The 13,596-nt window shown below is 48.1% G+C and overlaps 1 protein-coding gene across 1 annotated transcript in view; it reads right to left on the bottom strand.

The window, feature by feature from the left end:
* The window catches only part of LOC126039390 (glypican-1-like), a 200,351-nt gene extending 193,505 nt beyond the window's left edge, over positions 1 to 6,846 (bottom strand). The window contains exon 1 of the mRNA XM_049802470.1: positions 6,803 to 6,846. The gene's annotated coding sequence lies outside the window, so the exon portion shown is untranslated. The remainder of the gene's footprint in view (positions 1 to 6,802) is intronic.
* Between the last annotated feature and the right edge of the window lie 6,750 nt (positions 6,847 to 13,596).

Genomic DNA, 13,596 nt, shown 5'->3' with positions numbered 1-13,596 from the left:
TTCTTCCAGGGAGGTTTAAAGATGAAGAGACTCTGTACAGACTTGCTCCAGGCCACCACCTGAGCAGGTGGTGTGTCTGCCCCATGAAGTTGCCCACTGAACCTCTCCTTCCTTCTCACAGCTGTGCCTACTAGTAAGTATTTGGAGAAGCATTGAAAAAGATGGCCCAACTCTGACCCAACTTGTACAGGCAGAAACAAGGAGGGACTTGCTTAGGATTTTCAGAAACACTCAATCTATGCAGAATGTTCAGAAGGGGCAGATGAAAGTCAACATCAAGCACCTTCCTCAGCTTTACTGTCACGCAACCAGAAGTAGCAAGTCCAACTCCTTCCTGAATTAACACTTGAATAAGGAGATGCTTTTCCATGGGAAAAGCCAAAAAGGTGACTCTACATGTTTGCTACGTGCCTGCTGCAGTGCAGAGGATTCAGGGTGATATGGGAGGACCTCTGCACGTATCAAAGGCAGTTAGAGCCAAGCCCTGCTGTTACAGGCAGCAGCTGCGCAGCACACCGAGTCCGGGGAGCTGGCTGCGCTTCTGGCAGCAGACGCCCTGCCGTTGCAGGACGGGATGCCTCACTGAAGACAACTCTCTGCGGAGGCTTTTGTTACTGCTTCTCTGAGCAGGAGCAACACGTGCACATACCATCTTGGAAGCTGCTTGCTGATTTCCTGCTTGTGGGAAAGCAAGCAATCGCATTTGGAGGTAACGTATACCCTGTTAGAGAAGTTAGGCAGAGCTAACTGTATGGCCAGCGCAGCATGCTGTCTTGACACTATCTCCTCTGTAAGGCTACCTGCCCGCTAGATGTACACAAAAGCACCTCATGGGACAAAGAAGGAAACCCAACATATAAAAATATGTTGTGTTCAGCAGGGGCCAGGACAGCAAACAGAAATTAAAGCTGTTTCCCCCAAGGAAGCCTGCGAATTCCCACAGAATTGGAATCTCCATTTCCCTGGTTTTCCCCTGAAATTCCCGGCCAGTATTTCCAGCTGAACACTGAAAGCAGATACAAAAGTTCTCCCCATGCTACTGACCCCTGCCAATCGCCCTCCTACCTACCCTGCTCCTCAATCCCACAAAACAAGCAACAGGAACACCCGAGCTGCTGCCAGGAAACCAAAACTGCCGCACTAGCCCCAGCCGCACAGTGCTGAGACTACTGCAGAGAGCAGGGTCAAGATTATTGCTCAGACCAACAGCCCTCTGAGGCTGGTGCCATCCTTTTATCCTGCCTTCACTTTCCATACCATGCCTAACGCAATTTGATGCTGCAATAAAAATCGACGGTACTTAACTCCCCCTCCCTAGTCCAATGGGCAGTGGTGGGTAGGGTGCAGAGCTTGTGCTCAACTGCTACTGATGGGCAGGTGCTCCACAGCCTCTGTTTTCAGTTATCATTGTTGTGACCTGTGAGGAAAATAAAACTTCTGGCTCTAAATACACATTTTTGATAATCAAGTTAGCAGCTCCCTCTCCGCCTTTGGTTAAGTCAAAACACACTTAATTATTGAAATTACCGAGAGGAATATATCTATCCAGTCCCCTCATTGTGAGACAATTGTACTGAAAAAGCAGTAGAACATTAAACCGACTGTTTCACAACCCCTGCCAAAAGCCACACATCCCTATCAAACCCATCCAGCGTATCCAGAGACTGACTGATGTGTGTTCTTAAACAAAGCAGGGCACTTACAGGGCCAGAACAGAAAAAGGAGAGATGAGGTGAGCTCTACAGCTTCACACAGTGGTGGGTGTCTCCAGCTATACATGCACGCAAATTTTTTTTGAAAAGAAAATACCAGGCTTTTGCTTCACCAACAAAAGAAGCTGTTGAAATAGTTTTGTCAGACACAGCTTGTAAGGATAATTATGTGGTGAGAGCTTAGTCATCCAAATCACAGTGACAGAAAGGCAGATTCTCTTAAAAATAATGTCAACACCACAAAACACTAAAGAATATCTAAGTATAAAGCTTTCCAGATTTCAGACATAGCTTAGGTAAGCACTGGGTCTGCAAAGACACAGACTCCTCCGAGACTCCAAGCCGGCGCTGTAACTAACCGCTAGAGGGAGCCCATTTTTTTTCCATAAATCTAATTTTCATAATTGTTTTGTATGCACACATTCTGCAGTCACAAATTAACAAAACAATCACAAAGTGTAAAATATGTAAATTTCTATGTATATTTTAAGTTAAACAGAAATGGAGATACACAGTTCAGGCATGGCCTCCTCTAACATTCGCACCAATATACTTGCCAGATGGAGGAGAAAGCACAATTCCTTGTGTTTTGCCTCATCAGAAATCGCATTCTAAACCAAGCAGGCTACAAAGGCCATTCCAATTTGCCCCTAACAAGTTCATTAGCATAAACGGGTTGATATTGCGTTCAGGAGTTCAGCATATAGCAGCTAACCTTGAGAAATCCCGTCTGCCTTGAGTAACTACAAACCAAATGTAACAACCACCCCAAAAAGTGCTGGAGCAGCAGAGTGTCCCCTTTCAATTAAGGGGTAAAGATCTTTCCTTGGAAGTGGAGAAGCCCAAGGTGATTTTATTTTTCATACCACAGATGCAGGTTTGCCCATCTTTGCATTTATGCCTTCTGTAAGGAGTTAAAATGCCTTCCAATACTGGGTTTCATTACCCTCTTCATACTCTAGGAGCCTCGTCAAGTCCCATCCTGTAGCCAGACCTGTTCTCTGCTTAGCTAACACTCCTCCAAATGGCTCTAACACATACACTTGACAATGTTTTCATTACAAAACCAAATTAGGCAGCGTAAAAGCACCAAAAGATTAAAAAAACTGTTCCGACTCCTTTCAGCTGAGGAACCACGGAAGCATATGCATGAGATATTATGACTGGATGGGCAGCAATATGGCCTGGCAAAGTCCAGGTGGCTTTTTTCTGTGCCCTCCTCTTCTTTCGCTGCGTTACACCCATCGCCCATGTCAACAAGCTCAACCCAGCAGCGAGCCAAGTCTAGGAAGGATTAAACAGACCAACCAAAGCAAAAGCCTAGCCCAAACAGTGAGCAAGGTCCAAGCACATCCATGTTGATTCACAAATCTCAAGTCTTCTCCAGTACAAGAGAGAACTACCTCTGCTCCAGACACTGGGGAGCAGTCATCCATCCAACATCAGTAATCCTAAACCACCCCATCAAGTCAGCAGAGAAAGCTGGATATCCTCCCTAAAGCACAGTGTTTTCTGCCACAGGCTCACCATCTTTCGTCACAAACCACGCTGTGAGCCCAAGAAGGCCAGCCCTCAGTGCAGGCACTAAGCAGCACACCTAGGGCAGGGCACCCCCTTTCCTCAGTCACCAGAGTAGGGGACCTGTGATGGGGTGATGGTGGCTGGGTTAGCAAGAACATGAGAAAGTAGGAATTGAGTCTTGCTACCTCCAGAAGACTCGAGAGGAAGCAGAAGCAGAACTGGAAGCTCTCAAACTGCCCATATTTTGTAGCAATCCCAGAAAGGGGGTGCAGGTCATCCAGCCGGTGAGCGGGAACACTCTCCAATACACAGGAAAACTTTGCTCAAGTTAGTGCATCTCATGGAAGCAAGTGTCATAACTTTCCCAAACCCGAGGGGTAGGGAGCATTTCCGCCAGCGTTAGAAACTTTCTTCTAGGCAGATCTTCGCTCTGGGTGCACGTCTGTCTGTCAGGATTACTAAGATGAGCAGACGCTTCTTTCATGTTTGGGAGTTTTGCCATTGACTTCAAAGTAGCGAGATATAACACCTTGTGTATTCCCTAAACACACTTAATAACAGCACCTGACACATTTAAAGTGCTTAGACATGTTAAAGGCATTGTACAACATTAGCAAAAAAAAACCAGGAACCCCTGTCTAGGTGGTTCATGGTAAGCCAAGAGTCTATCCCCAAATCAGATCCTTATCTATTAGCCAGCTAATAACTGTGCGACTGCATCTCTAACTGCTCTGTACAGTCATAAGCAGGGACTACCTTCTGGTGAGCTGTGGAGACTTTATATGACTCATAGTCCTCTTAAATCATAACAAAGAATACAGATTAGAAGGTGTAAAGTGTGCAATAAGTGTTCTAAAACCAACATAAACGCAGCCATCTCAGCCTGAGTCAGAGCCTGCATCATGGGAGCTTACTAAACGCCTTTTGAAGTCAAGTTCTGGGGGTGCAAAGCAGCATGTGGTTTGGCTCCTGGTGCCGGGCTGGTGTGATGGCAGCGCCTGGAGCCAGTTCAAAGCAGACAGGAGCAAGGTCAGCGCAGCATGGCAGCACTGCTTCGGGGACAAAGCTGTAGGGCTAAGAAATGCATCTTCCCCTTTGCTTCAGGGCAAGCAATGGAAAGAGAAGGAACAGCAAGATCCCCTTGGAGAGGGAGAAAGTGAAGGGCTTTTGCCTCTGGATGCTTCGGAAATAAGACAAAAACATGGTTCTTGGGGTAGCTCTTGAACCTCTCTGACAACATGGAGAAGGCCACCATCAGGAAACCTCAGCACAGGTCCAGCATTTTTTAACTTAGCCAAAAGTTGTCATATGTTGATGTGTATGCATTTACAGGTGTCAATCAGGTGTAACCTGACAAGGCTCCCACATACAGATTACAACCCCCATGGTCAGGAAGCTGAACTAATGCTGTTGAAACTAGCCTTAAGCGATGACTGAGTATTTCGACAAAATGTGGAATTATAAACTGCACAATCCTGTACTTACTACATGTGGGGATACTGCAGAAAGGTCGCAAAGACTCTTCTTTTTGGAGACAACAAAACCGGCGACAACTTCTGCACTAACCTGCACAACTGCTAAGAAGCATGCACGATACACAACACTATACTTTATTAGGAACATTTCTGAGGTTAGTATTAACGTACGTCAATGTTTTCACTGTACTGGACAAGTACTGCAGCAATAGAAAAGGGCATTCCTGAATATGTAGCAGTCAGAAGGTACACATGAAAATTACCAATGAAAATCATTAAGTCCGTTAGCCATTTTAAATACCAGGCTAATAATATCATTATGCGTGGAACCTTCTTCCCCCGGGCACTTCTTCATATTACTTTCCATGCGGTAGTCCTCAAGTTTTTTTATAGCATTTATCTATAGAGCTTCCCTGTTTACAGTAACAGCTAGAGATGCCCTGTTTGATACCGTAATTTTAGCTACTGTTGCTTAAGGCTGCCAGCATACACGCTCGTAGCAAAAAACAGTAGGAAACAAAACTCCTGGTTCATAGAAATCTTTGTGTCCTCTGTCACTTTTTGGACCTCAACAATTTGTAGGCACAAGATGCTTTTACTTGCTGCTAACCTGTGATACGTGATACTTGTAACTGCAGTTCATGTAATCCTGAATGACTGCCCCTGTGGTACTATCCCTGCATACAATGCTGTAGCCATCTCCACGAGTATTTGTAAACATTTAGTCTTCCAAGAACTTTCCACTTGAAACATGACTGCTAATGTATTCACACTTGTAATAATTAGATGCAAATTTATAAAAAGCCACTTTCTTGCTCAACTGAATTCCTATTCTATTAATAGTGATGTTCAAATGATTTTGAAATTCCCCACTGTTTAACTTCAGGGACTGCTCATTTTATTTTGGAAATCTACTCTTGGTTGCAACTTGACAAAGAAAGTATTAATTTGTTCACATTTATAAGACATGTATATGTTCGGCCTTTTCCATTCATGGGTCAGATAATGAATTGGTTTCCCTGGAAAACTACACAATGAAATATTCAACATAAGGCATTCTGTAGCTTAGGTGTGAACTACAAACTGCAATTTTACCGGGATGTCCCTGTAGGTTGGCTTTGGCACGTACGCCTGCATGTTTTATGCTTTGTCTGAAGGAAGAAGCTCCCACAAGCGAGGAGAAAGCTCTCGGATATGGGTCACGAGTTGCTGTATCAAAACTTAGACAAGAATTAAAACAAACAAACAAACAACAAAAACCCAACACCTCAGCACATTTCCGTCAAGCTTTCAGGAAAAAAAAAAAAAACAGAAAAAGAAAAAACAAACAGCCCAACATAAACCAGACCTTGAATATTCTTTGGTATTTCAGTGGTTTTCTGCAAAAAGGAGGAAACCAACCAAGATTTGTCCAAAACCAGAATGAAGGCAAGAGGACACACTCTGATGTAGGTTGCTCAGGTTTCCTCTACGCTTTACAAGCTTGACACTGGGTCATTTTACTCCTGCTTCATTTTTAACAAGTGACAAATGCCATTTATCAGTTTGTTTCGCATCCAAAAGAAGATTAAGAGAAATCAATTCTTCTCTCTGGTAACCTTGCGGCATTTTCCAGCTCCAACACCAAAACCCATTACAGTCTGATCATCCCGATTTCTGAACCGAAACCCTAAAACCGTTTCAATTGCGCTCAAAACAGAAGAAACGAGACAATGAGGAGGGGAAAAAAAAGAAAGAAAGAAAAAGAAAAAAAAAAGACAACCGAACACTTGGTGCGATCACCCCCTCTCTCCCAGCTTCCTTCGCATCGCCACCGCTGGAGCGAGACCCTTCCAGCGCGGGCAGCGGCTAGGAGGGGTGCCGCAAGGGGCGAGGGGGTGCTCGGCCCTCGGGGAAACCTCTCGGCTCCGACCTCCCGCCGCCCACGGCCCCAGACAAACTCCAGCGGCGGGTCGGCAGCGCACCCCCCGCCCCGCGGCACCACCACCACCCCCCCCCCCCCCCGAAGGCGGCGGCCCCGCGGGCTGCTCCGGCCCAGGGGCTCAGCACTTTCGGCCGCCTCCCCACCGCCCTGCCCCGCTCCGCCGGACTCACCGGAGATCTCGGCCTGGGGCACGCCGCTGAGGCTGAAGCCCTTGGCCCCATACAGCCGGACCTCGGCGCAGCTCCTCGCCTTGCTGCCGCTGTCACCGCGAGCCGGGGCGGAGGCGACACACAGCAGCCAAAATCCCCACGGGAAGAAACGCATCCTTCTCCGCTGGCCCCGCCACCTGCCGTGCGAAGGGCAAAGCCAAGGTCCCGCGGCGGGGAGGCGGCCGGGGTCCCCGGGGCGGCGCGGTGCCGTGCCGGGCGGCGCGGGGTGCGGCCCCCCTCCCCGGGCAGCCTCGGCGGGACGGCGCGCAGCGGGCGAGGGCGGCAGGCGGGGGAACCCCGGGTCTCAGGCGCTGCAGCGGCGTGCGGGGAAGGCGCCGGAGAGTTCAATCCGGACGCCCGCCGCGGCTCGGCGGAGGGGGCAGAGATCCAAGTTTGGCCGGGCCGGGCCGGGCCGGGCCGGGCCGCTTCAAAGCCCCGGAGCGTGACCGCGTAGAGGGCTTTTGTTCTTAGCGCGGCTGCATCCCCGGGCAGTCCCGCCGCGATGCTGCCGGCTGCGGCGCCGCCGAGCCGGGCGGAGCGGAGCGGGACGGGCAGCGGGGCTGCTCCCGCGGCGTGGCTGGGCTGGGCTGGGCTGGGCTGGGCGGCTCGGTCCGTGCGTGCGCCGGCACCGCTCCACCTGCGCGCCGAGCCGGGCGGCAGGGGAGGCTCCCGAGCGAGGCAGGGCTTCCCCCGCCGGACGTGGCATCACGCCGCCCGGCGCCAATCCCGCGCAGGGCGCAGCCCCCCGCCCCGGGCCCCGGCTCCGCCCCCGCCGCCGGCGCTGCGCAGCGCCGAGCGCCGCCGCCGACCGCCGGCCGGGTCCGGCCCGGCCCCGAGCCGAACGGAGGGCGGCACGGGCGCGGGCGCGGGCGCTGCGGGGCAGAGCCGGTCTCCCTGCGGGGTCTCCCTGCGGGGTCTCCCTCCGGCCCGGCCCCCGGAGCAGCCCGAGGGCGAGGAGCATCGCCGCCCCGCCTCTGCGACGGGAGGTCCCGGCGGCGGCGGCGGCGGCGGCGGCGGCGCGGACAGCCCCTGCCCGGGCAGGTTTCAAACCGGCCTTGGAGCACGGACGGCTGGGGCTCTCGGGGCGTCGAACGCCGTCCTGCGGGAAGGACGCAGTGAAAACGGGCGTTAAACCCGTCTGTGTCTGCGTCGTGGTGCAGGTGCTGAACCTGAAGACCCCGAGTTTCCCCAAATTTGGTGGGAAAACAACCACACAGAAGACTTGACTTGAAAAAACTCTTCGCCAGACCGGTGAGCAGAAAGCATCTTAATTGAGAGCCTGGGAATCCCACCGAGGTCCTGGGGAGGCTAAACGCGCCCCTTCAAGGGCAGATGTGGGAAGAGAGGCGATTTTCAACTACAGATTCTCAGCTTTGGAGTTCAGTTCCTACAGCAGCAGCCTGCCAGCTCCTGAAACTGGTGCTCTGCAGCTCCGCCAGCCGTGTTTTAGACGGCTTCCCACAGAACCGAGGCATCTGTGATCACCTGTGTGTCAAGATAATGCCCGTGTGTGTCCCCCCAAATGAGCTGGCAGGCCTTTGGCCAGTATCTGACACGTTTCACAACAGATAGAGGACCCAAAGATCACTCCTCTGAGTGTTCTGGGAGCAGTTGTTGTTATCTTTGGAAAAAGGAGAGGGAATCTGCCCCTGCCTCAGCTGCAGCACTTGTGTGAGCTTGCACCTTACTAGACATCAGAAATCCAACACCACTGCCACCACAGTCTCCCCCCCCTCCCCCCCCCCCCCAAAAAAAAAAAAAAAAACAGCAAAATTTATCAGAGATTGTGTCTTTTGGACTACTCACTCAGACATGCAAAGAACCATGGGAAAGTTGGGTCGTTCATCTTGCTGCTTCAGAACTGCTTGCTCTCCTGAAGAGTGAGTAAGGGAGAAGTTAAGTGACGGCATGGAAAGAGCCCGAGGGAGGGGAACTATGGCAGTAGGGAAGAGAAAAGATGTTGCTTTCCTATGAAATCGCTTAATGATTTCCTATTAAATCTTCCTAATTAAATTCATCTATGAGATACGACAAAGCAGATTAAGAGGATCTAAGCGCAAAGACAGGGAGAAGTTTGTAATGAAGCTCATGACTACGGTGACCCATCATAACCACCAAAAGTTAAAAACTGCGAGTCAGATACCACCCCAAATCTTAATTCTTTTACAGATGACATTGTGCCTTTTGGCACGGTTTAGAAACCCAAGGCTTACAGACTCCCAAAAACTTGGTACACCTCAGCTTGCAGCTTGCTTTGCGGGCTTTCTGGAGCATGGAAATAGGTCTTCTTCCCGGAAATACGTGGGGAAAAACCTGCCACGGATAATGTAAAGTCTGACCTACCTACCCTGTTTTTAAATGGGATCTCTTTTATGAATGCGAGACTACCGCACACATAACAGGTTACCAAGTACGTTATGTGGCACAAAGCTATTCCAGCCCTTACTCCTGAGTATTTATTCTAATTTTATAGCCATAACCCTTTCCCCACCCCAGACTTTGAACACATCACTTGGAGACCTATGTCAGAGATCTCATCTAATTAATCCAACTACAGTAACAGCAGAAAACAAGCACTAGAGGAATCCATATATATACTGCCAGGACTACAGGAACGCTAGGATCTTGGTTCCTCCTCCTCCTGAAGAAATCAAAGAGGGAAAATCAAATACTTGCAGACACACAGTTAATGAACTCCAGGAATGCAAACTCCAGAGAGACAAAGTACTTGACAGAGAAGAAAGGCAGAGTCATAAAACTCTTATCTGGTCTGGCTGCTACAGAATGACTCGGGATGACACAGGGGACCAAAGTAGCTTTCTCTTTTCCTTCTCAAAGCCTGGGGTTGGATACTTGTGGCTGTTGTACATCGAGGGCTTGCTTCCAGCTCTGCCTGAAGCGACCTTGGGGAAGCTCTGTGTGAGCCATGGCTGCACCCCAGGGTTGCAGCACGAAGCCCTCCACAGTCATACAGCTGCTGAAGTGCACTGAAATACTAACTGCTGACAGGGAAAGAACTGGGACTGAAACCCTTGGGTTTTGGCCTTGGAACCATCCCCTGAGCTGTAGATCATTTCACAGACTGAGGTATTTCCCTTCTTCATATACATCTCACTTCGCCAAGCTGGGTGACAACAGTGCCTGCGGCAGGGAGTAGAGTCCTGTCATTCCTGATAAAACCCTGAGAGACTGCAGCATGCACTCTGTGTATTCACATGTGCTCTGTTATTCCCATGGTGAAACACGAGGCTACCAACTGCCAGCGCAGTTCACACTTGCTAGCTCCCAAGCCCACATCAGGAGCTAGAACTGAAGTACAAGGTCTGCCACAAACCTCCATGCTTAAGTGACCATCATCAGGTCACTTACCTCCTAAACAGGGATAAGAGCACTTCTTATCTGACCGCCTGCGAGATGCTCACCTACTGTCATAATGAGAAGCTTGTAAGATGACAAATTAAAAATAAACCTGAGCTGATACAAGCTCTTCAACAGAGAAGCTAGCCGCAAGTCTATACAAGATCTAATCCTGAGCAAACAAATCTTAAATTATGGGGCACATTTACTAATTTTGCTGTTAAGTTTGTATACACACGCAGGATTTGAGCTAGGTACTTTTTAAGCAAATTGAAATAAACATCTTCAAAGTGTCATGATGAAAGTGTATTTTTGGCACCCATTATAAATTTGATGTCTCCTGTGTGTATTTGAGAACCAGATCCACTTTCTGAACTTTCTTAGTTAAAAGAATGGAGCTTGGCAAAAAGCGAACAAAAGATTGTCCAACAACAGGCAGAAAGAGCTAGAACTGGGGAAGATAAGAAAAAGTACGGGAAAACACAAAGATGAGTGGACAAAATGCACAGGAGAAAAGCACACAGCCAGCCAGCAAGACAGCCAGAGGAAGACAGAAAATCCATCCTGCTGTGGAGATCACCTCTTGACAGTCCTGACAAAAAGCGCTGCCCACTGAAAAGCTGATCCAAGCGTTATGCAGAAGCAAGAATGGTGAAGAAGAGCCAAATCATCTGGCACAAGTGAGGAAAGCTACCCTTTAAAAAAAAAAAGTGAACAGAGGCTTTGTGCAACCTTGACTTTCAGAGGGATGTCTTGTTTCTCTAGCACTTTCCAAGTTTCACAACACAGTGGACATGCCTCTCTCTTTCATATTGATGCAAATTAAGAATTGACAGGCAGCAACACAATTATGCCCACCAGACCTCCAACTGGCTCCAAAATGAAACCTATGCTGAGTTACAGCAACCTGGAGTCTGACAGCAAAACAAGAGCAGGGAAAACCCCAGATAACCTTCTCAAATTGCATTGTATCTTTGATGCCACATAAAAGAATAGAGCATTCCCACTTGAATTCAGTGCTGTTTCTACCTTTTTCCCTATGCATCAAGTACAGAGCTGGCACAGAATGGGGAGTGGGGAGGGAAAGGAGATGGGCAAAAAAAAAAATGTAAAATTTTCACATACGCTGCCTCCCTGCCTGCATCTCCAGCCAAATGAAAAGTCATCCTGTAGCCACATTTTTCTGGGAGTGATGACTTAGATATGCCATCCCATTCTTCCCACACACACATATGCACATACAAAATCACCAAGGCTCCCCAGTTGTGGCCACTGAATTATGCCATCTTTGTGTTTACATCAAGCAATTCACCACAGGACCACTCAGACCTGATGGCACCCCTCTTTCCACAGGGGAGTCACCAACTCCACAGGCCACTGAAATGCAGATATCTCGTGAGAAGAAAGTGCCTTCTTCACAGTATATGGCAAGTCTGCACAACACACAGGGCTAGAAAGAGACCACCACCAGATCCCACTGAAGCTGCAGGGGCACCACTTATAACAACATACCAAGCACAGCAAAAATATGACCAGGGCATGGAGCCTCTAGCACTCAGTGCTTAGAAACCCCACTTCACACCTTGTCCTCCCAATACACTGTAACACAAAGTTTGCTCTAAGCAAGTGAAACAAAATGAACACATATGAGATAATGAGAAGAAGGGAATGACAAAAGCTAGGTACTATCCCAGAGAACTTTAAAATTTATTGCATGTGTTTTAACTATATCACTAAATAACCCTTTCTAAAGGGGAATCACTATGGCCACAAAATCAGCACCAGGGGGTTGGGGCATAGGGGAAGGTTAAGTGAGAGAAGCAGATTGCTCTTTAAAACTCTTTTACATAACACAGCTGCAGAATCCCTCAATGGCTCTTAAAAACACTTCAACCAGAAAAACACATTGGATGACTGAACAGCACAGGGGGAACAAAGCGCAGCTCTGTTCCCAACCTGATGTCTGTGAAACTTTTTTGATAGGAGCAGTATGGGAATCTCTTGCACTTGTGCTGTGCATCACATTCATCATCAGACTCCATGGGAAGCACTCCATTAAGGAACCAAAAGTATCTAACACCTAGCTGTCCTCCAGCAAGTGTGGGCCAACTGGTATGCAGATGTGAGAGTGAGCATGTGTGAAAATGACTTTTATGTTTTTTGTGGGGTTGACACAAGAGGTCACCTTTAGGACATACTAGCACTAAAAAATACTGACCATGTTGACATAACAGGGTAATGTTGAACTATTTTTTCAAGTTTTTTGTTGTTTGTTTGGTTTTGTTTTTTTTTTAAAACACGTATATAATGCATTGGGGGAAAAAAAAGAATGCTTTGGCGACCAAAAGCTGGCATTAAAAGGCTACTTGTTTTTTCTTTCCTTGTTTTTAAGGAAAGCTTGAGCCTTTTAATAGAAAAATGGGATGTCAGTTTTATCAGTTTTTCCAGAAAGCCATTTAACTAGTTCTTGAGTAAATACCCTCTGCTTATAATGAAGATTTCCCTGGTGGTTTCTTGCCCACTGGTCCCAGAACTGAGCAAATTCACCTGTAGGTCACCTCTTGCAAGGATGCAATTCTCTGTTTTCTTAAAACATGACAAAGCTGCTATGAATTCATTTTTCAGTGAAGTACTGGATTTCCTGCTCTTTTCTGCTTTTTCAGGACAGGCTGCCTACTAGCACTAAATTCAAACTGTTAGCTAAGCAGAGAGGAGGGTTGGAAAAACAAAGAACAGGGCTGGAAAAACCCATTCCAAGGAATGGAAAGCTGTTTTATCAAATCAGAAGAAGATTAAAATTGCTCCATTTGAAGTACTGGCAAAATATAACCTAGCTCTATAGGGCGAGTGTCAGCAAAAGCACTCTAGTATGTTTTCACATCTCATGTCAATACATTACCTTTCTTGCTGCAGGTAAGCTAGAAAGGGAACTTTATTGCTATCTCATATCGACAAATATGGCACTCGGGCAAGTTGTGAGGGTGTGTTAGCCTTGGAAAAATAAAGCATCTGGAACCTGGAAACCAACATGTGCCCCAAAAGTCACCCACACCAGGTCTGTTTGCTGTCTGAACAGGTGAAAAGGCTAGAGTTCTGTAGTCAGGGCTGCACGCTACCAGAGACCTTTGTTTGGTAGGATCACAGGCTTTTGTTTATGCGGATGGGACAGGTACTCTTGCACCATTTCAGGAAGGAACTGGCACAGTCATTAGTTGTTCTTTTGGGAGTTGCAGATGGCATCACTCCAGCGTAACATGGTTTTCAAGTACTGACATGAAAACCCTTGAGACAAAACATACATACAACATAAGGCTTATATCAATAGCTCCACTTGGGCTGGCTCCAGCGTACCTCCTTCCAGGAACAGGCACTAATCCCCACAGGGCTTCATGTTGGGC

The sequence above is a fragment of the Accipiter gentilis genome, chromosome 6 (assembly GCF_929443795.1).
Source record: "Accipiter gentilis chromosome 6, bAccGen1.1, whole genome shotgun sequence".
Taxonomy (NCBI): Eukaryota; Metazoa; Chordata; class Aves; order Accipitriformes; family Accipitridae; genus Astur; species Astur gentilis.
This window is presented reverse-complemented; position numbering and strand designations above follow the sequence as displayed.